At 36.5% G+C, this 27617-nt stretch overlaps 1 long non-coding RNA gene across 1 annotated transcript in view; it reads right to left on the reverse strand.

The window, feature by feature from the left end:
* Positions 1–3635: 3635 nt before the first annotated feature.
* LOC126936841 (uncharacterized) overlaps positions 3636–27617 on the reverse strand; it is a 49174-nt gene continuing 25192 nt past the window's right edge. Inside the window, exons 2-4 of the long non-coding RNA XR_007719588.1 lie at positions 22865–22929; positions 13326–13463; positions 3636–3944 (exon numbers count right to left, since the gene is read on the reverse strand). This is a non-coding gene — a long non-coding RNA (uncharacterized LOC126936841). The remainder of the gene's footprint in view (positions 3945–13325; positions 13464–22864; positions 22930–27617) is intronic.

Below are 27617 nucleotides of genomic sequence, written 5' to 3' on the forward strand. Positions count from 1 at the left end.
CACTGTATGTGGGAGCTAAGCTATGAGAACGCAAAGGCATAAAAATGATACAGTGAACTTTGGGGACTTGGGGTGAAGGAGGGAAGGGAGACAAGGGATAAAAGACTACAAATATGGTGCAGTGTATACTGCTTGGGTGATGGGTGTACCAAAATGTCACAAATCACCACTAAGGAACTTACTCATGTAACCACAAATACCACCTGTACCCCAGTAACTTACGGGAAAATAAAGTGATTTAGCAACTATTCTAAAAAAAATTAATAAGCCTAAGAATGAAAAAAAAATTAAATGACCTAGAAAACTGCATTTGAATTTCATGATGGTGTTTGCCTTAGGGAAAAGGTAGGGAGGTCAGATAACTGGGAATAGTAGTCAAAAAGAATGTTTTATAATATTTTATTTCCTATATTTTAAAATTAATGTAAATATAAAGAAATGTTAATACGTTTATTTGGGCAGTGAGATCATGGGTATTACATGGTTCCCCCTACTTTTTAGTAGTTTGACATTCTTTAGAATACAAAATAGAAGAGTAATAAAGAGGGACTTTTATTACTAGTTACTAAAAAGTATTTTTAAAACACAATATTTGAAACAACATGTTACTAGTTTAAAGACTGGACAAGTAAATAAAATTAAAAGGCAAGACATATATGTCTGTTTTTAGGAAAATGTATAGTAAAATAAAAGTGGAATTCTGAATAAGTGAGAAAAAGATGAGTGATTTTACCCTGGCTACTGTGACTTCTTTTTAACAAGGTCACTTCCTGCTATATCTCCACGTGGCTCTAGATAAGAGAAGTTACCAATAATAATCTTCATAGCAGTGAAAACCACTTCAGGCTGACCTCACTCAAACAGCATAGCATAAATATTACAGGAGTTCTATAGGAAGGAAAAGTATCATTTGGGACCCATACGTTGCTCTGACATATATGATACAGATGCTGTGGCTGAAGAGAGGCAGGGCCCAGTGTCAACAATTCCAGAGGAAGGACCCTTCTAGGAAAAGAGGAGTCCACTTGGCTTCATTGTAGTATTCCTGTTGGTAGAAACCTCTGCTGTGAATACAATCTTTCATCCAGGGATGGCAAGTCTTGTTAGACCTTAATCCATGTAGGTACAGATACTCCAACGGACCCTGAGTTACTAAGCATCAATATTATTTACTACATTTAATGTTTTGTTTTACATGTAAATAAACCAACTGCCTTACATTATGTCCTGTGTGCTTTGGACATATGGAGCTACTGTGGGTTTATCCGACACTCTGTTGAGAGATTTTTCTCAGGTGGAAGTCTGTTCCAGAAGTATGACAACTCTACCACCAGGTCCTAGCCGCTCAGAATACCAGCATTTCACACATAAGTTATACCTCTACTTGGCTTCTAAGGCAAATGAACTGAAAGAGCGAGGAGTTTCTGTTCCCTTAAGAATGGGTTCAATTTATAACTAAATTAAGACCTAATATTTCTTCTCAGTAGCGGTTTAAAATGGAATGTTCCTCACCTCCTTTCTTATAATGAGGTAGATAATAAATCTTGCCATGCTTACTAAACCTTCAACACACTGTAAAAGTGAAAAATTCTTCCTCAGGAAATCTTTTTTACCATTATTACACCCATCTCCCAGTCCAGGTAAGGTTACTCTCCTGAATACTCCTACAGCAGCATCCTGTAGATTCCTAATCCTTGCAGTTTTAACACCATGTCATAGTTATTTGCTTATTATACTACTTCACTAAATCATAAATCTTTTAAAGGCTACTTATCTGATTTCTGGCTCTGGTCTCTGGGGTTAGAATGGTGCCAGGCACCATGTTTATTTATTATTTACTGCATGTCAACTAGTTTATATAATCTGCATTTATATTCTGTAATCTTACATATAATTATCTGAGCCATGTAAAGAACAGAGAATGTGCTCATGAAGTTACATGCTACATGGGCTACTCAAAGGGCTGTGCTCATTTTCTCTGGGTTTCTGTTTGTTGCCTAATAGAAGGGATTAGAAGGTAACTTCTGTACTGATTCTGCCAAATACTGAACTGTCTACACATATTTGAGGTTCACGTAGTTGAATATGTGGTAATGACCCCTGCATGAATCGCTGTCTTCTGGGAAGCTATTTGTCTCTCCCAAGCCGTGGCTGTTTCTCCTAAGTCATTTTTCAATGTCTGAAGTGGTCATAACAGCAATCTGTCAGCCCCCAAAACTTTTACCAAGAATGCAGAATAAAAGGCTGAGGAAATTCATTTAGCCAAAGATAGAAGTTTAACTCATAGCAGTTAGAACCCAATTTGACCCTGCAGAGTCTTACATCAGCATTGTTTTGACGGAGGAATTTTGGCAGAGGAATATAAATATAAAGATATATATATATATCTTTAATTTGGTATGTTTCTCCCCTCATGGACATTCAGCACAGTGCTTTTCTTCCAAACAATAGCAAATATTTTTAAAGTTGTTCTGCCTCTCAATATTCTATAGGCTAATAAAGAAATAACTCCATATAGGAAACTGTGAAACATGTAACATATTTTAAATTATACTTGTGATCGCCAGTTATTAAACCACATTAATGTTTACAGTGAAATCACTCATTGCTATTTCAAAAACTGATCATATGGATAATGGTCCCTGCGTCTACTTGCCTTTTAGCTACTTCAGATCTTTCAACTTTATTTTATGCCCTGTGTTTCCTAGATTTTTCCAGAAATTGAGTAAATAAATGCATTAATAACAACTATAATTATATACAGTATCTTTGTAACACAGTTTTCAAATCATTATTACATATATGTCCTCCTTTATTATAATACTTTAGACAAAACTATGAAGCTTTACTCCCACTGTAGAGATAAGAAAACTGAGATTAAGACTTTTGAAGGAAAGTCACCTACAGCTAGTAAGTGACAAACGCAGGGCTTCAACAAATGCTTCTAATTCCTAATCAGTATTCTACTCTCCAGGAAAATCCATGGGTGTTTTTATGTCCCTAAGATCTGCCTATCTCTTACTTGATATATCACTGTTATGGGTTGAATTGTGTGCTCTGCAAAAATGTTGACCTCTTAACTCCCAGGACCTGTAAATATGGCCTTATTTAGAAATAGGGGCTTCATAGATGAGGGGTTCAAGTTAAGGTGCGGTCACTAAGGTAAGCCTGTATCTAATGTGTTTATTAAAAGGAGAAATGTGGATACACAGAGAGATATATACAGAAGGAATACAAAGCGGAGAGAACTTCTATGCAGGGAGAACTCATCTACAACCCAAGAGATGCCTGAGGATATAGGAGGGAAGTCTGGAACAGATTCTCCTTCACTGCCTTCCTGCTGGAAATTAGAGTTTTCGGTTTACCTAAGCCCATGTTTCTAGAGTCCTGACACCTAACCTAACCTTAGCCAATCTCCTGCCCAAAGAGATTAGATGTTACCACTGGATAAAATTCTACCTCAAAATGTACTGTATAACAAAATCTTGATTGTGCTTCCTGTTTTATATTTGGCCATTGTGTGCCCCACTCACCTGTAGTAAGGTAAGGTAAGGTTAACTGCCTAAATCAGGCCTGAGTGCATCATGTAATAGCTATTTCTTGGGTGGTTCTTAGTATTGCTATGATAGATACATAACTCATTTATAATATCTCACAATAAACATAAGAGATAGATACACTGTTATTCCAATTTTACACAGAAACTGAAGCTCAGAAAAGTTGGTAAAGTCTTGCTTCTCATCCATCTCAATTTTACCATGTTTCCTTGCTTCTTTTTTGACAGTCTCTGGGATGTCAAACAAATGGATGATTTAAATATGGGTGTTAGTGTTGAGAAAATGAAGAAGTTTAGTGACTGGATCTTTAAAAATCCTCTTCTCAGTCAAGGGATATCCAATTATTTGCTTTCAAAGAGATAGATTGAAGAACTTATCAGTTGACAGCTGTTCATAAAAAATATTTTTGATGATTAATCATTATGCAGTTTTTGTCATGTATCTCAGAAGAATTTCAAAGTGAGTGACATTACTATAACAAAACTCCTTCCATTCCCATCTACTTTTCAGTAAATAATATTTCTCAGACATCTATAAAATTGAAAAATTGGAATAAAATTGATGTTGGTCTTTATTTCATTTAATAATACCATAAATATGTAAATAACTGGAAACAATAAAGGTTCTATCCATCCCATGCATTCCCAACAAATAATGACCTTGGTAAAGATGCAGATTAAGAGGTTAAAGAGCTAGAAATAGCTCTCATTTACTGAAAGAATCATTTTGGAAGACTCAAATGCCAGACTTGGAAATCGACATGGATACATCTTTCAGGTAACTCCACAGAGAACAGCCATCTTAACCAATAAGAGACGCATTTGGTCAAATATGAACAACTGGTAGGCTTTGAGATAAATCTGATTATAGGGAAAATCTAAGTAGGTCAACAATAATCATTATCACACTCCAACTAAAATGCAATAAGTATGGGATGGTAAATAATTATCTGATGGTCCCATTTAAAAGCTTTATGGTCCAAGTTAAAGCTGTCTACTCAGATACATCAGTTCAGTGGTACAACATAATTTTCTACTCTAGCAGCCATATCAAAAGTAAAAACTGGAACAATCAATTTAGTTTCTGACAAGTTTAAAGTATTTAGTTTAACACTTTAATAATGGGCAACATTATAGGTTGCTATGAGAATTAAATTACATAAGGCATGGCTTGGAAAACACCTTGTATTTAACTTATTGGAGAATGAAAGTATAAGTAAACAAGTATAGATCAAGACTTAATTTTAATAGCCAAGAAGAGCAATCTTGATTGGCTCTCTTTCACTATAATCCTACTATCTCTGGTATTGGCAGCATTGACACTGGAATAATCTATGTTGATTGCAAAAGGCGTGGAGAAAAGGAAGCATTTAAATTTCCTTTTTGAATAAAGCATTAGAGATGCCCCTTAAGTAACCCCAGCTTCCAGGGACATGAAAACTATGTTTATAATTCCATTCTTTCGTGAACAGCACTTATTAAGCAATTGATATTTGCCAGGAGCTAAAACTATAAAATTAAAGAAAAAATTAATTTTTACATACTTGAGTAATTATAAAAAATGTGATGTGAAAAAATATTTAATAAAGGCATATATAATGGAAAAAGGAGTGACTAAAAGAGATTAGTAGGATTATGAGGGAGGAGATATTAGAGGTAATATTTATAAGGCATTCTGGATTTTATCAGACAAAGGTGTGAGGGAAAGAGACCATGGCTGTTATGTTCACTACGGAGCTGACACATCCTTGGCACAAAATAACCATTTGTTGTCAACAAATCATTTATTGAATAATTATTTGTTGTCAGTAATTTGATACATTGGGTGTACAAATAAAGGAAAATTCTATATTCTTAGATCTTGCTATGTATGTTGGATGAGGTCAGATAAGCTGCAAAGTACTTGGGTTTCTTTTGTGCAGGGCTATCTATAATTGCTTCAATCTGACCATGAAGGCATGAGTATAGAACTCACCCTCTGGCTTCACATAAAACAAACTTTTCTTTCACTGGGAAATTCTTGCACTGTTTGTATCATGAGTTCCAGTCTTCATCTGTCTAACTTAAATACTCCTAATACTTCCAAACATTTTTCATCTGATACTGCCCTTTACTACACTTGTTGTCTTTTTTTGCTAGATATGCACCAATTTCTTTAGTGTCCACAGAGAAATTGGGTCCCAATACTCTATTGTTAGAAACACAGAAGACAATAGAACAGAAGCTACAGCTTCATTTAAAGATTCATTTACACATTATTTGATTTCTACTACATGGTACCCCACTGGGAAGAAACAAAGATGTCAACACAGCATATCTAGGTAAGATCTCTATCATGGTTTGCCAAGTGTTGTTCCTTTATTTCCCCTCTGTTTTTCTGCTGCAAGGAAGAAAAGCCATATTATTGTGAAGAAATACATTTTTAGTATTGGGGTAACCCATTCATTGCTAGAATGTAACTTTAAGAACCAGAATATTTCTTAGACTTCACCCAGGAGCCCTGTAACTCTCTCATCAAAGTTTGTGCCTGGATAAGATTCAAGAGATAAAGATCAAATCCACAATAATTATTTATATTCTGGATGCCAACCTCCATAGTCTCCTTATCCTGGTCTTAAGCAAATTTTCCTGCATGGAGATGCTCTTACACCATTTACAGCTTAAGCCTTGGCTTCTCCTATTTCCTCATTTTGGAATATTCTGGAGTCTCAAATATTTTCTGCAAAAGATATTGTAGAATTTCTCTTTTGGACATTGAAACAGCCTCAGAGACTTTTGTAAATAGCACAGCCAAAGCACTAAAACTTATTCTAACAATCAAGAGTAGCTCTAAGTAATACAGGAAGATGTCACAGTCTGAGATTTAATGGCTTCCATGAAATGATGAACACTGTGTGGTTTTCTAATATTGTACATAGATATGGTCACTCCTAGAAATTGTCATTGATTATCTGGGGAGGAGACAACGACTTTTTTCTTCTATGTCTTCATCTCTTACTTCTGAAATTTAGGAGATCCAACATATTATCATAGAAGCCAGTCATCCATTGTAAACCACAGTTGCATGTCCTTCTCCAGTTACTTCTCTTTTGTTATTCCCCAACTTTCAGATAAGTCTTATGCAAATAATGTAAATATCTCAAGTTTGGCCTAACTGTTAATAGAAAAATGGACTGTCTCTCAGACAAAAAACTTCAAAGGGAGCAATGCCATATACTCATGCCGTCATCTCCAAGATGGTGGTAATGAAAATTTGCAAGAAAAATTCTAGAAAAAAGAAAACAAGGCCTGGTTTTAGAGTCTGGCTAAGCTCTCACTTGTAGATATTCTCTTTGCTGCCAACTGAAGATTTTATTAAGGAAAGTGGAGATATATATATATATATCCATCCTTTTTGAGATTCTAACTAATGCTAAGCCTGTGGGATCCAATGTCTGCCCATGAGTGCTGAACACTGGTAAGAATTCTAGCTGAGTTTCCAGACTCATCTCCCTAAGAGTGGCCCCACATTCCTGTAGATTTCTCAAGAACACTACTGTCCTCAAACCTCAAGAGCTGCGAAAGAACCATAAAAAGATGGAATCCCTCATTAGTGACAAAATTCCCAAATCCCATCCACAGAAATACTCAATCCTATCACTAAAAACCTCAGGGACAGTTTAATATTGTAGCAAACCAGCCATATCTCACTTTAACACCTGCGCAAGGAAAGTCATGGTTTGGTTCTATTCACTTATTGCAGTTGCGAGGATGAGGAATTTGTCTTCCTGCCTAGCTCTCAAAAAAAAAAAAAAAAAAAGAAAAGATCTTTTGAAAAAGATTGAAATTTAAGAGCAAATGTTTCTTTCCTCTGTTTTGGTTTAAATAAGAGTCTCAAATGTATTCTCAAGAATCAATGACGTAGGGCAGAAAAAAATGTTGCAAGAAAATAGATCACCTCACAAAGCTATGCATGGCTCCTAAGAAATCTGGCCAATTCCATGCAAAGACTTACTTAACTAAATAGATTTCTAAATATCACACATTTAATATTCTCTCAAATTATGCAAATTTCATGAAGAATTTTTCTTCATTGCCTTCATACTCACAATAGAAAGGTCAATATCTGGGTTAATGCTGGTCCTGGACACAGTCCACAGGAACTTCTCACAAGTTTCCCATGTTTTCAATATATTGAGAATGGTGGATGATACTAGTCTCCAATTACTACCCTTCCACTCTTTTTTATATCACTGATAATAGGAAGTACATTTTAGTTTTTCATGACCTCTGGAGACTTTGAACCTAATTATAGCTACTTACTGACTAAATGCCAAGAGATGCTTTGCTGAGATACATACCTTGGTTTGCTTTACACCATCTCATCGAAACAGTCATATTAGAAAAAAAAAGCCCTTCAATAAATGGTATTACTTGCTGGTCCTTAGAGTTTAAGCTCTCTGAGCCTCAATCCTACCTTTAAAAAACAAAAAAACAAAACAAAAAACAGACTGGGAAAATACTTGATGACAATATAGTTTTTAATTATATTATTTACTCCCTTGGTGATGACATGCAGTAAATCAAACATGGGAAATGACCAAAGATAAATAAATGGCTTTAATAAGTTTCCCAGGCCCAAGCTTTGAATGGCTTTAGGTGTCTTTGGAATAGAGCATCTCAAAAGGCAGAGACCAGGATATCTGCTGGTCTTTCAGCATACAGGCACATACAGATAACCTAGAAAGAAAATGATAGCACTATTTCCTCTACCTCTTCCACCTCTTCCAAACTCTACCATGAGATTGATTGTGCATTCCAGGTTATCCCTATGGCCTCCTTCACAGGGACAACTACACCCAGGCCATCACCATTTCTTTCCCAGAAAAGGATTCCGACGTTAACGTAGATGTTGTTTTTATTACTCTGCTTCCAGGTCATAAATCCATTAGATCTTGAAAACTCTTAAAACTTGGGTCTCACTTTTCCTAATGCTATTGTGTTCTCAAGCCTTGAATAAGTGGTTGTAATAATCTATCTACATCTGTCAAAAACTGCATGAGAATTCCCTACTCTTATTGAACTGAGCAGCAAATGTCACAGTTAACCTGAAGTGCTATTTTAGCTAGATGCCCATTAAGGACTTTACACAGGATTCACTGGCTTCCTGGGGATATGAGCACATTCAACAAATCCAGAATCAACTCAATCAGGCCACAGAGGATCTTTAGCCCCATTATTTCCAGACATCTGACCAAAATTTAACCTCTTCCCACACTATAGCTGCATATTAGGTAAAGCAGAATTATTCTTTATTTCTTCAGGGCCTTCCCAGTGCTTGCCCCTGGACTATAAATCAAAAAGGAAAAGTGGCTATACAGAATAAATATCCCCACTCATTCTGACTTCTGAGATGAACCAAGAGTTAAGTAGCATCTGTTGATTTTTCCTGTCAGGATATCCACAAACATGTTTTTGATTATAATAATATAATTTAATAGTAGAAATTATCTAAATGAGAAAATGGCCACATCGTCAATCCTCTAACAAATAAGCTGCTAACATTTCCAAATTAAGTATAGCTTTATCTATGGATAAATACATTTAAGTTGTCTTGGTGCCTAGAGAAACTTTAGCCAGTCTGGATAAGGCATTTAGTTCAGGTCCTGAGTCCCCATGGGCCTAACCAACTCCCAACTCCCTGAGCTGACTGAGGAAAGGGTGGAAAGGAGGAAATAGTTCTGAGGAAGATCCTGGCCAGGCCCCTAAACAAAGTGAGAGCAGCAGACAAATGACCCCTGAGCAAGGGCGTGGAGGATCCTGGGGAGCAGAGGAACAGCACGTGCTATAGGGCCAGAAACGTAATTGAGGCCATCAAAACTTGGCACACAGACTTCAGCATAGACTGGTCAGCGCAGACTTTTTCAGCATTTAGTTTGAAAACTTATCTTTTGCACACCAGGTGAAAAAATACATTTTTAAGAAACAGAAATTCAATCTCAACGTACTCAATGTTCGACCTGGGCACTAAATTTTTTTCTTTAATCAAACTGATAAAGAATTTTAAACCATTTTAAATGAATGAGAAACAGCCAGCTCTGAAACTATATTAAGAGAAGTTATTCCCGCGAAGGACCTGAAGATAAGTTTCAGGATACTTCCTCATAAATAATACACAGAGCCGGGCTCTCTTGTTTTCCCCTTGGTGGCAACATTCAGATTTGAACAACTCTAGCCTTAAAAATAGCTATCTCATCATTAGCCAATCCAAACTTTCAAAAGCACATCATAGCTTCAGAGTTTTGAGACTTTTATACCTACATACACTTCTTCTGAGGCCAAGGTAAACCAGAAACTTCCGTTGCTATGTTATTCTTTTTAATATAAATGTGCATTTGATGTTGAAAGATACATCAATTATTTTTAGAAGAACTTTGGCGTTGTATTACGATGCTAACAGGTGTATTTAATATAGCTAGCTTATAAGTAATTGAGAAATATTTCTTAGCTTAAAATGAAAACTAGGAGATGAGAGGAAGATGAAAGGTGAAAAAGGAGAAGATTGCATCAGCACCTATGTTTAAAGAACACACTCAATCATGCTTTTGTTGGAGCAGCCTGGCTGGCAGTCTGTTGGAAGAGGAAGTAAGATGCAGGTAAGAAGATCACGTAGTTGGGCTGTGGCAAGCCATCGACAGCCTCGAAATGCAGCAAAGCTTTAAATGCTCATGTTAGAAAATACGAAAAGTAAAAATGAATGCCAACAATGAAAACTAATGAAAGGTCAAAGAATTAAGATGGTCAACAAAGTCAACAACTGATTATTTGAGGGAAAAAAAAACTAATAGAATAGACAAATTTCTGAAGGAAATTGAAAAAGAAAAAGAGAAGATGGAAATGATATTAGTAGGGATTAAAAGGGAGGGAACTGGAGATTAAGTAGAGATTTAAAAGAAAATACTATGAGTAATTTGATGCCAATAAATGTGAAAAATGAAACATAAGGAATTCCTAGAAAAGTATAAATTCCAAAACTGACTCAAAAGAAATATAATTGATACTATAACTGCTATACTATTTAAAAATAGTTATAAATTATTTTCATGAAAGTAAACAAGGCCACCATGATTTTACAAGCAAGTTCTACCAAACATTCAGAAACATCTAGCGAATCTAAGGCAAACTTTGTTAAGGAAGAGAAAAGAGGAAGCATTCCCAATAATTTTAAGAGCCTACTATAACCTTTATACCAATACCAGACAAAAACATTATGAATATATATATATAAATATGTTCTATTTTGCCTGAGTTGTTTTATTTTGCATCAGACCACCTCTTGTAGCCTGAAAAACTAGAAAAGTTGGATAAATTTCAAAGCATCAGAGTGATATCAATGCAGCCAGGATTTGACATTTTAAGAAAGAAAATGATTAAAATTTTCTTGTGGTTCCTGTATACAAGAGACATTTAAATATCAAGCACATATAAATATCAACTTATGCCAAAAACAGAGAAAATAATTTGTAAAAGATAAGGGATAATTTAAGAGTAGACTTTACAAAAGATCATAACTCTGTCATTCAAACTCGAAATGAATATATAAAATATGGGAAGATATATCATGTTCTTGACCAGAAACCCTTGTCTTGTTTTTTTATAAATTGCCTACTAATCAAACTATAGACTCAACTGGAATCTAATCAAAATGCTGACAGGGCCCTTTGTGGAAGTTGGCAAGCCTATTATGAAATTTATATGGAACAGTAAAGGGTCAAGAATTACCATCAGACTCTTGAAGTATGCAATTTGCCTCACTATAAAATAAAAAGAGGAGAGGAGAGTTGATGACATATCTGTATGTGTGCACATGTTCTGTATATCGTAAGATGTGTTTTGCACTGAGTTATGATAAAAAATAAAAATTGAAAATATCCATCCAAGAAAAACTTTTAAACACATGAAGAAATATGTTCAAGAATGTTCATAGCAGCACTACTAGGAATAACAACAAAAAAGCTATAAACAACCCAAATGTCCACCAAATAGAAAACAAATACAATGTATTTGCAAAGTGAAATGCACATACAACATATCTTAATTGGCAGTAGCCACATTTCAAATACTTAATGTGACTAAGGTATCGAACCAGTAGCTAGCGGCTAGTGACTAGTTGCTAAGGTATTGAAGACCACAAGTATGGAATACTTCATAAATTTAAATAACAGAATAAAATTTTTTTACATGTGTAGATATGTGTAGATCGCCCAGGCGTATTATTCAATACTAAAAAGGAAGATGTAAAACAGTACATATAGTATGATCCAGTGTGTATAAGTGTATAGGGAAATACATGCTTTTTTTCTGAAAAAAAAAAAAAAAAAAAAAAACTGTTAACAGTGGTATTTCTTAAAAGAGGTAGAGACTGGACCCAGTGACATTTTTGTCTCTTTTGAAGAGTCTATGAAGAGTCTATGTCTCTTTTGAAGAGTCTATGTCTCTTTTGAAGCTCTATGAAGTTTGTGAATGTTTTAAGCTTGCATATTTATTAATTTTATTTTTAAGAATAGAAACAATAGTTGATAAGCATATAGCAGTGGAAAAAATATTGTAAAACAACAACTTCTCAGGTTGTACAGCTTCATGCACATCTCTGACCAAGATGTCAGAACTATTGATTTTATACTTAGGTAACCATTGACCCTTCTGTCTGTTTTGATAGACAAGCATCCTAAAAAGGTTGCAATGATCACTTGTCCTGTGAACAGTCTACTTTTCTCATCATTACAACTCCTGAGCTAACTGAAGATGGATGAATAATTATGGAATTAAGTAAACCAAGAAGAAAACTTTTGAGGCCTGTGGCTTTAGAGAGTTTAATTCAAATGCAGTGGTGCATATGAGATGCCCTAGATCTATGCCTCTCTGGAACTACTAATTTAGTAGGCCTACAAAAGAAAGAAGTAAACTTATATCTGACCTCATTTATTCCTGACACAATGGTGTTGTGATTGTTGTTTCTTTTTAAGTAGATTTGAAACAATTTAAATGAAGAAACCGCATTAAAATTTTTTCTAGGGATCCAATCAATGTTACTGGGTCATCTTGCAACATCGACTATGTTTCTTTTTTGGAAAACCAGGAAGACATAGTCCCATCTCTAATTCTGATGCCTCTCCTGTTTTTCACATATATTCTCTGGATTGAAAGTATTGTTCAGAAATTTCTCGTAAAAGTTCCATCAATGCTCTTAAGTTATTAAATATTGATCAGGAAAGTTAAAACCTTTGGGGTGGCTCTGTTCTACTCTACCTCTATAATAATATTAGTTTTGCAGCCTATAATCTGTAGCGCATTTTTAATGGAGGAATAAGAGGTTTAGGATTTGAGGGACATGGCTTCCATTTCACCATACGTTTATATTACACCGCCAGCTCCAAACAGTAAGCCTCTTGTTTACTCCCTTTTTCTTCTCTTTCCAAAACAAAATGAAAGTTTATCCTGGCTTTATCACCTTAGTTCTGTTCTTCAAAGTTCCAACAGCTTCCAGTCACCTGTCAAGGTGTGCGCACTACTGCACTTGGCCAGGAGAGGCAGCAGAGGCCTGGAGCCAGGTGGCCATGTGGTCTAATGCCGCTTTGATGGTGGAAAGATGACTCAGAACTTCTTAATCTCACTCACCACAAGACCACACTAAAATTGTCAGTGCCCCAAGCATAGCCTGAACAGAAGGGCATCAGTGGTTCCGTTAGTTGATTCAACATTTGATGAAGAAACTGAAAATTAATTTTACCTTTTTAACCTGGTATGCCTTCATTTCATTTTTTTTTTCCTTGATTCTTGTCTTTTAAAGATACCATGTACACCATCATTATCAGTGACCCATCCCAATAGTTTCTCATTCAGGAGGTCTGGAGTCAGGTCCAGGAATCTGCATTTGATCAAACACCACAGTTGACTCTTGTTTACATTGAAGTCTGAGAACTCTAATTAATTTATAAATGAATTTCAACTCAGAGAGCTGATATCTTTTTGAGCCTCAGTTTCCTCATCTATAAAGTAATTATAAGAGTTCACACCTTACTAAACATACAGAAAGTACATCAGATAGAAATCAGCTTATATTGGTGCTTCTCTCAGCTTTTCCTCTGCATCACATACAAACCTATGCAATATAATATCTGAATATAGATGCTGATATTTATAATCCTACCTTCCTTAAAGTTTCTAAATAATGCATAGAAGTTATTCACTTATTTTTTATATTTCTTAACGTATGATTGGAAAGAGAGTATAAACAAACATTAGTAGCTACTGGATTTTATCCACAAGGACACTTCTGGTAATATTCCCCTAGTTTTCTCATCATCAATATTCAACATTTACTGAGTACTGCACAGGGTTAGTTCAGCTGACTAAATTAAAGCCTGGGGAAGTCAAAAATCATGGACCTCATTAGGTGTAAAAAACGGTTCTTATGCCCTGAAAATACTGTTGATCACAGGCTATTGTCGCCTGGCTCAGGGTCTATGAATCTCAAATCCCACCATTATCTTAAGTAAGATACAAATCTTTATGAACAGCCCACCAAGCATGCCAATTTCACAAAATCAATAACAGCCTCCCCAACCCCACCAATCAACACTTGCATTTCACTTCCTGATGTCACCTAAAACTTTCCCACCTCTGAAATCTTTAATTCTAGTTTTCTACTCTAAATCTCTGTGCCTTCACTGCTCTCATTTTATCACTCTAATTATACTTATTCTTTGACATTAAGACCTCTAGTCCATTGAACTATATTCTTCCAAACAATAAACCCCATAGTGAAATAATTTCCCCCCACATTTGGATTAGATCTCACCCATCATTTGAACTCATATATTCCCACAATTTTATTACAGTCTTTCTATCCAACATGCCAGTCTTATATCAGTTTAATCACCTGACTTCCCTACCCTTCAAATGGCTAATCACTGCTGGAGAAAAATGCACAACTATGTGGACTAATGTAACCACAAACATGCTCTCCATCTTCAGATGCACCCTTACAATATGAAGAAATATTTCTTCTCCCTTCCCATTCTTTTTAACAACTTTCTCAAAAAGTCCACAGAAGATAAACTCACTCTCAGCAGAATTCCAAATTCACCGAGCAAAGAAAGGCCATTGCGTGTTTCTTATTCCTTCTACTCTTCTTTGTTAGTGTTTATGAGGCGAGTAGCATGTTAATTTAGTACATTTAATATTAGCTATACAACTTATTTTTAAGTGGCTACATCAACTTTACATCTAAAGAATTTCCTCTTGAGGAAAAATTACTAGTTTGTTATATCAGTATTTGTTTCTCTAGGATTTATAAGATTCATTTTGAACTCATGACAGTCTTCCTTCATTAATATCATATCTCTTCATATATACTGAATATAAGAATCTTGCAACAGCATATTCCATAACCCCATCACACCATTCCACTAACATTTGTGCAGTTGTTACAGATTTTATTTCCACATTTCGTATATACTGCACAATACATATTTTTGAATTAAGCAATTCATTATATTTTAAAAAACAAAAGCTTGTGAAGAAAAGTCTTTTTACATTTATTCACATATTTATGATCTTATTCTTCAACTCTTTGGTAGATCCAAGTTTTCATCTGGTATTATTTTTCTTTTGTGAAAAGAACTTTTTAAAATGTTTCTTGTAATACAGGTCTGCTACCAATTAATTCTCTCATAATTTGCTTTTCTAAAATGTCTCCTTTCTTTTGCCTTCTTTTATAAAGGATATTTGTGCACGATATGGAATTCTAGTTTGAATACTATTCCATTGTTTTCTGGCTTGCATTGGTTCTGATGAGAAGTCAGTGATAATTCCTATCTTTGCTTCTCTTTATAAAAAGTCTTTCTCCCCTCTCTGGCTGCTTTTGATGTTTTCTCTTTATTACTGAATTTCAGCCATTTGATTCTGATGTGTCCTGGTATGGGTTTTGGGTGTGTATTTATCTTTTAACTTCACAGAATTCTAGAACTTACTTTTAATCAATAAGGGTAATTTTGCTCATTATTTCTTTAAATATTTTTCTGCCACTCTCTATTTCTGGAACACAGATTTAATGTATGTTAGATCATTTGACATTGTCACACAGGTCACTGAGACTCTTCACATTGTTTTTCAGCTTGTGTCTTTGTATGTGTCTTTTGATTTAAATTATTTTGATTGCTCTTTAAGTTCATTTATCTATTTTTCTCCAGTATCTCATCTACTGTTATGCAAAGTGAATGAATTTTCTATTTCAAGTGCTGAAATAGAAAATTTCTGAAGTTCCACTGGTTATTTTTTATATCTTCTCTTTCTCCTATACATAATTTCCTTTAAATCTTTAAACATTTTTATAATATTGTTTTAAAGTCCCTGTTTGATAATTCCATAATCTCTGTTATTCCTGGGTCTGTTTCTATTAATGTGCTTTCTCCTCATGATAAGGTCATATTTTCCTGCTTCTTGCATATCTAATGACTTTGTATTGTACAATAGAAATTATACATTTCATGCTGACATTGTCACACAGGTCACTGAGACTCTTCACATTGTTTCAAGCTTGTGTCTTTGTATGTGTCTTTTGGTTTAAATTATTTTGATTGCTCTTTAAGTTCATTTAAGTGTCAGGATTTTGTTATCTGCTTTTAAAGAGGATTAAGTGTTGGTTTATTGCTCTGCATTTGGGGTTTTTTTGTGTGTTTTTTGTTTTTTTAATTTATTTTTTGGCAGACAGATTTCAGCTTGATATTTTTAAGACTTATTTTAAGATTTTTAAAGGTGGACCTAGGATACCACTGTAGGAATAGTTTAGCCCTGCTACCAATAAATAAATAAATAAATAAAAATGAATAAAAATAAATTTTAAAAAGGTAATCCTTCTGTTGTGTTTACTAAGACTTCCAGGTTCATCCAAGTCTCTCTACTCTGGCTGATCAGATTCAAATGTCTCCCAATCCTTTCTAAGTTCTGGGAATTATTCAGTACACATCTACTTTGCAGTGGTTCTTTCTCTGTTAGTCGTTTTTTGTACTGAATGTAATAAGCCTGCTTTCTTTGCAATCTGAGATATGTCCACACATGGCTCAAGTTTGGAGGTAATCAAAAGAGGAACAGATCAGAGTACCACTCCATTTAAGCTGTTTAAGTGTAGTATATGTCACAGAAGCATACTAATTCTAGGCTACTTGTAATAAGACTTAAGATAATTCCATGTTCTGTCTGGCCAAGCCAGAGGTTCCCATTTAGGAAATCTCACTGACCAGCCTTATAAAGTTCTAACTCTCCATGGGTCCCAAGGAAAATGTTTTGTGAGGCCTAGGGGGGATTCAGTTTGTTTTTAGACTTCTAAATCCTCTGTAGAGGTTGAATTCACACAGTTAAGGAAGATATATTTTTCTAGAGTTTGCCATTGGGCTTCCTGGGAGCCTAGACTCATCTTATATGAAGGAGATGAATGGTTTGATATTGCCGTATGGGCTACTTCTGTTACCTTCTGTATTAGTTCATTCTTGCATTGCTATAAAGAACTACCTGAGACTGGGTAATTTTAAAGAAAAGAAGTTAAATTGACTTACAATTCCACAAGCTATACATTAAGTATGACTGGGGAGGCCTCAGGAAACTTACAATCATGGCAGAAAACCAAGATGAAGGAGGCACATTTTACATGGACAGAGCAGGAGGAAGAAAGAGCAGGGGGAGGTGCTACACACTTTTAAACAAGCAGATCTCATGAAAACTCACTCAATATTACAAGAACAGCAAGGGGAAAATCTGCCTCCATGATCCAATTACCTCCTACCAGGCCCCTGCTCCAACACTGGGGGTTACAATTTGACATGAGATTTGGGTGGGGACACAAATCCAAAACATATCACTTGCACATGTTTTTCTCTCCCTAAAGCCTAAGAGAACATTACAAATTTTAAGTGACATTAGAGACTATATTGTCTAAACACGCATTTAGAAATATTTGCTCTTCGTTTGTAGTGTCTGAACACTAGCATAGCATGTATTTACCTTGCCCATCAGAGATGCATGTTCTGAAAAAGAAAGAAACACAGACAGAAAAGATAGATTCCGTCTGACAAAGAAGTTAGTGTTATTTCAGCTAATATGTTACAAGCAAAGGAGGGAAAGTTACCAACTTTTCTCTTTGAGCATGTAATTTAGGCATACAAAAGACTTTACAATGAGCTACTCTTGAAGATAAAACCTCCACTGAACTTTTTACCTTCTTTGTGGTACCCTTTGGAAGTTCCTAAGGAATCTATCACCAGCTTATAAACAGCTGCCTTTCTTAGCTCATTGTCATTGCCACAAAACAGATCTGGCCAGCAAGGCACCTAAGAAGACAGAGATGAGCCCAGGGACCCCGCTAATGTCCTGCCTACAATTAACAAATATAGATGTCAATTCCCATTATGGCAAAGCAAGGTATCAAGGGATGGTAGGCATAAATCGTCAACATTTTTACCAAAACTAGAAGCAGATGCCTTATGGTTTATGATGTAGGGGAAAGTTCCATAAGGGAAAATACCAGTATAAATCTTAAAGCCCAGAACAGTTCATGAAATTGGAGAAGAGGCAAACACAAACTATCAGATAAAAATAAGACTACTCTATTAGTTAAGGTTCTGCAAAGAAACAGAACCAGGAGGATGGATGGATAGAGAGAGAAAAAAAATGTATTACAGTGTAAGGAATTGGCAAACTGATTAGGGAGGTTGAGCAGTCCCATGATCTGCTGTCTGCAAGCTGGAGACACAGGAAAGGCAATGATGTAGTGTAGTTCTCAATACCAGAGGTCTGATGGTGTAAGTCGCAGTTGAGGGCAGAAGACCGATGTCCCAGATCAAGCAGATGGCAGACAGCAATTCCCCCTTCCTCCTCCTTTTGTCGTATTCAAGCTTTCAACAGATTGGATGGTGCCCATCCACCTTGGAGATGGCAATCTGCTTTACTCAGTCCACTGATTCAAATGTTAATATCACCTGTAAATACCCTCACAGCACACCCAGAATTAATATTTAATATGGGGACCCTTTGTCTCAGTCAAGTTGCCACATAAAATTAACCATCATAAATTCCAAAGAGTATAACTAAAACATGGGATTGCCTTCACCATGAGCTTACTTAGAAGGCAAAACCTACTATGAGATTTATAGAACTTACAGGATTTTTTTCTGGGAATGTCTGAGGAATCCATGACAGGACTAAGGACAGATATCTCCTTTGCATCCCATGGGTATTGTCTTTTCTTGGTTTCTTCCCAATAATTAAGGCTTGAAAGGCAAAAGAGAGCATAAGAAAAGGAGGCAGCTTCTTTGGGAAGCAGGAAAAGAGCTGTAGTCTGAACGAGTACAAAAATTAATGGGTATTGACAATGAAAATGCCAAAAGGTGAAGGCAGGGTATTGGAAAAAGGATTTAGAAATCCCTTGCTTGACCTGATCTTTTTGCACTGACTCTTAATTATAACAGAGCCCAAGGTGCTCTAAGAGAGTGGGTCACTTACAGCAGAAGCGAGTATGCTAAAGGTCTTGGGCTCTGGTATGCCTCTGTGACAAAGTCAGCTAAAAAAGGAAAGGAATACAGCTATCCCTTGAAAAGAAATGAGTTTATTAGTCTCCTGAATGTCATGAATAGAGGATGAAGGACCTTGGAAGACTGAGGGTAGAAGGGCCTATGAACCTTTAAAGAAAAAATATTAAGATGAGATGGCAAAGAATAAAGCCATTTTGCATAAGAATTAACATCCTTGTGGTGGTTTATGTGTCAGCTTGATTGGGTTAAGGGATGCCCAGATAGCTGGTAAAACTTTATTTCTGGGTGTGCCTGTGAGGCTGTTTTAAGAAGAGATTAGCATTTGAATCAGTAGACTAAGTAAAGAAGATTCACCCTCACCTACATGGGCGGGTGTCACCCAATCCACTGAGCGCCCAAATAGAACAAAAGGCAAAATAAGGGCAAATTCTTTTTCTCTCTTGAAGCTGGGACATCCATCTTCTCCTGCCCTCTGACATCAAAGTTCCCAGTCCTCAGGCTTTCCAGTCTTAAGAATTTGCTTACTTAAGCCTTCTTCAGAATCACATTACCAGCTTTTCTGGTTCTCCCACTTGCAGACAGCATTATTGTGGGACTTCTCAGTCTCTATAATCATGTGAGTCAATTCCCACAACAAAACCTCTCTTGTTTATCTCTATAAATGCTATTGACTCTGTTTCTCTGAAGAACCCTAATTAACACAACCTTCCTATATCAATATTCTTTGGACAAAGAAAATAATACTAAAAAATGGACACAGTAGAACAATGAGCAAGTTTGCATGAATTGAAGCAATCTGAATGGGACTCCTGTAGGATCACTGGGTATATAAGGAAACATAAGAGTCCATAGCCACTGGAGGTGACTTAATTCATTTAATGAGAACTAGTGCTTAAAAAAAAGAAAAACTGATTACAAATTCAGAGGATGTTCAAACACTTGAGAGATGAGAGTACTTCAGCCTGTAGGCACTCTTTGTGAAGAAAAGCCCAGAGCTGACACAAGCACCAGGGAGCCAGCTCAAACACAAATGTGTCAAGGTGACAGGGCCTGAGTCTCATACTGTGAACTCTTTCAGAGAGACAAGCATGCATAAAATCATGTGTTCTAAAGAAAAGAAAACTTGGGATCACAGACTTAGAAGGCCCTTAGAGATAATCTAATCAAACCTTCTTTCTACAGTTGAGAAAACTAAGTGAGGCCAGAGGAGATGGAGTGATTTGTCCAAAGTTACATACATGGTTGGTTCATGATAGATCTGAAATGAAAACCCTTAGGTCACCTCCTCTAGTCTAATATTATGTGCAAAACACTTTCATTTTAATTCGTGCCACAAATCCATCTAACTGTAAAGGTAAAACTTGATAAGGAGAGATAATATACTATCAGAGATGACACATGCGTTAGTCCATCTTATCTCTTTAGCATTACATCATCTGTCTTAACTAAAAAAAATCAATTAGTGATAATGCATGTGATTGGACAGACTATAACATGCATATTAACAGACTATAACAGCATATGACTTATGCTGCTAAATGGACATTTTAAAAAATCAACACTATAAGGCACTTAACCATAGTAAAGATTACTAACATGTGTAGAATCTTAATAAACATTATTAGGATATTGACATGATCACAAGCCAATTCCTAGCATAAGATATTTTAACATTACCAGGATAAATTTCTCTTTGGAATTCATCCATAAATTCCAAAGACAAATTCAACAGAAATTCAAATTTCTCCACATGAAGGTAAATTTTGACTTCTCATGGTTCTCAAAGCACATGTAACCCAGTTTCTCCAGGTTTCAGGGTACACACTGTGAAAAAGTATCCACTTGTAACTATTAAACCTTGAGTTCTCATCCTTGCAGAAAAGTTCCAGAAAGAAGCCCATCCCTGGCAAAACAAAAACTGATTAGATTCAGAGATGCCTGAGTTTGAGGTAAACTTGGCACATTCTCCCAATTACCATACTAAAAATCCCGCCCATGGAGGAGCTTATTCTCCATTTTTCATACATGCAACCATCTAGAGGCATGATTGGAGACTATGCCTGCTCTGCCTTTATTCCACCTCTACATGTGAGGTAGAGGCTAACTAGCCTAATAAAAGTCTTGTTTGAACCTTTAATTGGGAAGGCACTACTTTGGGGAATTGTCCCCAGTACCCTCCTTATTTATTGCAAGTAATAAAATCCCCTTGTTAGATCTTTCTTTGTTGTGGTCATTGGACTATCACCCACCAAGCAATCAAACACACTCATTGTGTGGGTAACAACCCTGGCAACCCAGATGAGACAAAGACTCCAGTTCTAATGCTAACTTCACAAAGGCTTGCTATGGGGCAAAGAAGCGGACAGCGGCAGCTTGGCCAAGCTAACTTGCTCATGTTGCCTGAGAGGGTTGGGTACAATTCCTAAAGATCTTCATCTTGGGGTAGAGCCCACTAGGCCATCACTTGTATCTAGCCCAAAAGAGTGGAAGCAGTGGTCCAGACCTTTTGTTTGGTGCTCCTTCAGGGAGGTAAGTGGACTTCACCCTGTGGACTGACTAAAAGGGAAAAATCTTTGGATCTAGCTCAACAGGATCTCCAGACTAACCACAATGCACCTCTTGTTTTAGTTTCCACCTTTTGCCAGTTGGTGCCCTGGAGGATTAAGACACACTCCAATCATGGCAATTGGCAATCCTGATCCCTGGCCACTCTGTGCTCTGGAGGATTGGGAGGCATCCCTGTCACAGTAAACAGCAATCTGTTCCTAGCCAGATTAACTATGAAGATCAACTTTTCCGAGGACACAGGTTTAAGATCCTTAGATTCAGGGGGCATTTTCCAAAGTGGGAAAGGACCCAGGTACATCTGGAAGCCCTCAGTCTTGACAGCTAGGCTGGGAAAATTTTAACAGAAGAGGCTCTTACCAATGCACTCCTGGACCACCTGAGTGAGTTCTTCTCAAGTATCAGCTTTTAAAAAAAGGAGCAGCTGCTTCACCTGACACCCAGGAGGGTCACCAAGTGGTGCAATCAGAGTTTTAGGGAAGTTCATGGGACTACACTAGGGAACCACTGGGTCACCCTCACACATTGGCTTACTTTAGATCTACACCTTAGAGAGTTTTTTGAGGGATGCTTTTTGAGAGGAAAACCTCAATTATCATACATCTGCATAATAATTAACCTGATATTTAAATATTTTGGAAGCTGGGATCAGATCCTGAGGGTAGTGTCTGAGGGTAGGGAAAACCAGACCTCAATCCTCAAGAAAAACCCATTAGGTTGCATCCTCCAACACTAGAAGATCTAGATTGCCAGGAGTCTCTGGGAGGCCAATGCAGTAGTAAACTTTGTGTCCTCAAGACTCAAACAGTTTCATCTCCAGCTTTATTACAATAATATCAGCCCCTTCAAGCAACTCCAGGTGACCCAAAAACTTACTTGATCTCAGCAGCCCAAGAGTTTCATTCCTCTAACTTTAGGGTACTCAACACACTCGGCCAGCATGAAATAGATACAGAAGCATGAACTCTGTCTCTAAACCGTCAGGAATGAGGAGTGGAATGTCTCAGGAGGGATTCCTAACCCAGGGTCCATGAGGTTTGGAATACACACTGTGAAAATGTACCCATTTGTGTGCAGCACACCAACATGGCACAAGTATACATATGTAACAAACCTGCACATTATGCACATGTACCCTAGAACTTAAAGTATAATAAAAAAAAAAGAAAAAATGTACCCATTTGTAACCGCTGCATCTTGAAGTTCTTGTTATTTCAAAAAGGTCCAGGAAGAAGCCCATCCCTGGAAAAACAAAACAAAACAAAACAAACAGTTGAATCCAGAATGCCTGAGTTGGAGATGAACTTTGACAAACTCTCCTCTTTATGGTGCTAAAAACCCTGTCCAGGGAGGAGCTTGTTCTCCATTTTCTATACATGCGACCGTGTGGAAGCATCACTGACAATTGTGCCTGCTCTGCCTTCATTCCGCCTCTGCATAGGATGACTCAGCAAACCGACCTCATAAAAGCCCTGTCTTCACCTTTGTTCAGAAAGGCACTGCTTTGGGGAATTATTCCCAGTGTCCTCCTTACTTGTTGCAAGTTATAAAAATCCCCTTGTTAAATCCTTCTTACTTGTGCTTATTGGACTGTCACCCACCAAGAAGTCAAACCCAGCCATTGTGTGGGAAACACCCAGACCCCCAAATATTTCATAAAACATGAACAGAACATAAGAACACAGACTATTTAAACGACATTTACGACAAGTGTTACTAAAATCATACTTTAAGGTGGAAATTCTTTTTAATCTTCATTTATGGAAATTTTGAAAACTAGAATTTATTTTCCTCCATTAGAATACAATTTTGCTGGGAAAAAGGAAGGTAACTTTTTGCTTTTAGGTTCACGAAAACTGTGATTTAATAGAAGAAAACCATTCTATGAGAAGAATCAGAAACATTATAAGGAAGGTGGAGTGGAGAATCCAATAGAGCTACAAGCAGTCCCAGCCCCACCACTACTACCACACATACACACAGACTGCAAGGTATTCAAAGATTTACTAAGGAGCATAAAGAATCAAAATGAAGGCTATTAGTACTCGGGCAGTTTATAAAAACTATTATCCAGAATATGAAGGACTACTGCCATGTAGAAAACAGAAAGAGGAATTTGGTGAAGAATCGGAATGAGACAAATGGCAATTGCAGTGCACTCTATCCTTGGCTTTTGGCCTCCTATAAATTTACTAGTATGGTTATTTACATGGAGAAGTAAAGGAAACATTCATGTAATTACAGATACAATAGTAAAGGCAAAATAAATGGTACTGCAAACTCATTTGGTAAAAATACGGTACCACATCCTTAAAGTAGTTATGAAGGTTTTGTTCTGTTGCTCCTCCCAGCATCTCTCCTGAAACCTCTTACCTGACTGCTGAGGTTATCAAGACATAAAAGTCCAGAGAGCAAGAAAGAGGAACATCTTGACCTTGTTGTACGCATTGAGGATCTATGCTGATGCTGAGTGGCAACAGTGTTCTACCAGAGAGACATGTTCCCTCCCATTCATTTATCTCTTTGATTTCTGCTGTCACACCGCCAGTGAAACTGTTTTTCTGAGGGTTCAGCATTTGGTGAACAGCAAATTTTCCAATTTGATGGGTGCCTTTCAACAGGAAACCCCTTCCCATCCTTCCTGGAGACTTTTTGGCATTATTGACCTCATGCTTAGTCTTGACACTCCCGTCTGTCTCTTCTGCCAGGAGCTCCTTCCCAAGCCCTCTAGGTGTAAGCATTCCCAAAGCTTTCCCATCTCCCTGCAGTCACTCCCTTGGCAATCTCATTTGCTCTCCTCTCTCACAAATTCACCATCAGCTTTCCCTGTGTAATTGTACCTTGTATTTGTCTAGACACTTACAAAATGTACATAGCCTTTCCCTTAATACTTGCAACAACCTATCGTTATTTCAGAAAAGAGGAAACTGAGACTCAGGTGCAGTGACCTGCCCAGGGCCTCAAAGCTGGAAAGTGGCAAAGTCTGTAAACTTAACCCTACCATTTAAGTCTCGTGGGTTTTCTTTTTTCTTTTTTTTTTTAATACCACAAAAGCCTCCAAATGATTCCCAAATACATATCCTAATCCTATATATTATGTATAATGCCTAATACCTCATCTTCTTAATTAAGTCCCAGACAAATAATAATTTACCCACCTATTAGATAACCTTACATAAATACCCCATACCTCACCATATTTCCCAAATGCTTCCTCCTTTGACTTCTATCTTTTATAATATGATCAGTATATTCCCAATTACAGGTACTTGAAAACTTAGACTTAACTTTGATATTTCTATTTAGTTGCTACATTCTGTACCTATCAACTCTGGTGTCTCCCACCCAATCCTTTAAATGTGCAACGTTTCTGCCTTTCTTCTAATTCTTGGATTCTCTTCCCTAGAGTTCTAGACTATAGTACTATTACACTAATAGTGTATGGATATACTAATGATGGTTCTACCTCCAGTCTCTCTCTTCTCTAATTCCCTGTTTGCATGGCTCCAGTGGCTCTTCATTGCCTTTAGAATAACATCAAGATGTTTGAGGCCCTTATCATAAGGCTCTATCCTATGCAGAGGTTTATCCACCAATTTTCCTACCTACTGCATGAATCCTGAACTAATGACTGTTCCAATAAAACATTGTCTGATTGTAGGTGCTCAAAGATACTTGTTCAATTTACTCAAACCTGTCAGGAGTTCATTAGTTTTGTCTTAATATTTGACAGTCAAGAGATTAAAGTCCCTTCCTTTTAAAACTCCATTCTTGTTAGCATTCATTTGAATGAGTGTCCTAGAACCCTTTTCCCTTCCTGTTCTTAAATATCTATATGCATAAATCAATAACTCAAAAATTTGTAGCCATCTGTTGCTATATTTCAGCCAAGATACTATATTATATGCCAATAAAAATTATTAAAATGATGCAAATTGATATAATCATTTTTCATGAAAAAAAGCTTGGCATAAATATTGAAAATGCTTTTATAATAGTTTTTATTCTCACTCAGTATATAAAATATCATTTCTTTACATAATAACTAACAAGAGCTAATAGAACAGTAGCTTCATGAAACTTTTGATTTCAGATATTTATAAGTGGAGCAACAAAAATAATTTGTTAAATTTGCTCAGGCCATATGCATTCTAATAATTACAAAATAAATATAAAAGAATATGCACTCACATAATCTTGGAGTGAGATGCTAAGTCTGCATGGTCCCTGAGACTGTTAAATGCAGTGAGAAATAAATATCTAAAGAGTAATTCAAATATCAAGTCATCAAAATATAAACTCCATTTATGTTGTGCCACCCTCAAATATTTTGGTCTCAAAAAGATAGCCAAATTACATCATTTTGTACCTTCTTTGCTATGGCTCACTTAGCCCAACATACAGGTAGGAAAGGAAAAGTAAAGGCAAAAATCGCATGCCAGATGTCATTTTCTTCAACAACATACAATAGGAGGCATTTTATTCTATCTAATGACACTGAGAAAAATTCATTTTACATAACCATGATATTGGGAGTATTTACAAAACAAAAAGAATTCATTTAAAGATACAAAATACCATTTGTAGAACACACACACACACCAGGACACCAAGTCCCCTGAAACGCTCCCACAAATTCCTGCAGGATTATATCCCTAAACATGTCTGATCTGTTTAGGAAAACATCTCTGTTGTCTTAGTTAAGGAGGACCTTCTGTGGATTGATGCACTGTGTCATTTCCCCAAGCAGTTTCCTTTAAGCCAAAACTGACACCTGCAGCCTTAAGCTACCCAGGATATTCATGTAGCGTGAGGCAAGACAGGCATCACGCTACACTTGTCCTTGACTCACTTCACTTTCTCCCTTTTCTCTGTTCCCTCTGATCTCTTCTGTTTCCTTGTCCAGCCTCAGTGTGTTCAGGGAAAGAACACCACATATAAGAGAGAATTGAGAGGTTAGAATTATAGTCCTGACATTGTCACTATGTAGCCAATTTACTCTACCTGTCTGTGTCTGGCTTTCCCATATATAGTAGTCAGAATCCCATTTCCTGTGATCCTTGTGAAAATCCAACAAAATGAGGTTCAGTATAGCATTCTGAAAACAATGGTGTGCCAGGTGCAAGTACTCTCACTTTTTCGCCAGTATCTTTTAGCTTTAAAACATCTATATTGATATATATTGCTCTGAACTTTAACCAAAAAGTATATAGAAATTGCAGCATTAGAGGGTGACATTCCTACCACAACACGGAAAACAATTCAATCATTAGAATTCCAATTTCCTCATCCACTTCTTAGTATTTTCCTAGAAAAACATGAAAAGCCTCTTAATTTCTCTACCATTGAATTCTTCCATACAGAAAAAGAGGTTTGGAGTTTGAAGCAGTCAGAATCTGTGAAAAAATCAGAGAGGAAGTGGTGTGGAAGGCAAAGAAACATGTTCTAGCTATCAATTACCCAAAGAGATAACAGCAGATTCCTGAAATTTTTGTGAAGGTAGAAAATTAGACACCAGGGATTAATAAATAAAAACTTAAGGAAATTATAAAAGAAAGAGATGGTTGCTAAAATGTCCTGAAGGCTTAAAAGATGCCTCAGATTTAAACATGGACCTTTGAGGAAACAATTGAATATCCTACAAAAGGTAGTCACAACATGACCCTTTTTTAACATCATCTCTTAGTGCTTCATGTCACATTGTCCTCTGCTTCAGGTGCCTTAACATCCCATGGATCCCACAGCCACTTTGTTTCTATCCTTAATGCTTTTGCGTGGGTCAATTCATTTGCCTGGAATTCCTTTCTTTTGTTTGATCACTGACCTGATTGCTGGCAAAATATCGAAGTCAAAGAAATAATTACAATGGATACAAAAATAGTTAAAGAATGAGTAAAACCTAGTAATTGCTAACAGAACAGAGTGACTAT

This window comes from Macaca thibetana, chromosome 15 (genome assembly GCF_024542745.1).
Source record: "Macaca thibetana thibetana isolate TM-01 chromosome 15, ASM2454274v1, whole genome shotgun sequence".
NCBI lineage: Eukaryota > Metazoa > Chordata > Mammalia > Primates > Cercopithecidae > Macaca > Macaca thibetana.